Here is a 1152-nt window from a genome sequence, read left to right as displayed (position 1 = left end):
TATCCAACATGTTTTATAAAAGTTCAAGAAGTTATTTAACATGTTTTGGATTGTTCAAGGACTTATTTGTTCCAAAAATTGTCCAAGAAGTTATTTAACATTTTTTGGAATGTCCAAGGATTTATTTGTTTCAAAAATTGTCCAAGGACTTATTTAACATATTTTGAAATGTCCAATGATTTATTTGTTCCAAAAAATTGTCCAAGGACTTATTTAACATGTTTTGGAATGTCCAATGACTTATTTGTTCCAAAAAAAAGTCCAATGACTTAATCATTCCAAACAAAAAAGTCCATTGATTTTTATTGTACTTTTCCCAAATTATATTATTAAACCAAAAATAAATTACTTTGTTATTAAATCTAAATTAACTTATAATAAAAAATTGAATTAAAGAAGTTACATACAAAAAACGAGAACTAGTTAATTTTATACTAATACCATTTTTAATTTTTAATTTTTTTATGTTATCTTCAAATTTATATTTTATTTAAAAATAAAAACATTATTGTTTTCTCAAAACCAAATAAAATTGTATTATATCGATAAAGACTAAATAAAAACTACAACATTAAAATGGAGATTTATCTCACTGTATTACACGAGTACTCTTCTAGTATACTATTAGAGCATATCCAATAGATTCTTTAAAACAGAAAAATAGAGATTTTGAGGATTTTGGACATTTGTTTATGTTCCAACAGATTCTCTAAAATCATAAGAGAAAGAATTTAAGAGCATCTCCAATGGATTCTTTAAAATTTTCGTAAAATTGAGAGTCAAAAATCACAATCTCTAAAAAAAAATATTATATCTATACTATATTATAAAGCATTTGACAAAAACTCTTAAAACCCACTTTTTATGCATAAAGTACTGCTTATTAATGCATGTTACTTAAAACTCAAGATTACAAGTAGATTGTGCATAAGTACAACTTATTAAAGCTCTATATCTTAATTCGTGTAACTAACTGCAGATAAACATAATTATATATAAGATAAACATCTTATTTTAAATATAAAATATCTAAAATACAGGATAATCATTGAGTTTTAACAAAATATTTAACTATTATCTTTATAAAATATTATATTATTAAACCAAAAATAAATTATTTGATTATTAAACTTAAATTAAATTACAATAAAA

This window comes from Cynara cardunculus, assembly GCF_001531365.2.
Source record: "Cynara cardunculus var. scolymus isolate 2C chromosome LG 12, CcrdV1, whole genome shotgun sequence".
Taxonomy (NCBI): Eukaryota; Viridiplantae; Streptophyta; class Magnoliopsida; order Asterales; family Asteraceae; genus Cynara; species Cynara cardunculus.
Note: the sequence above shows the minus strand (reverse complement) of the source record.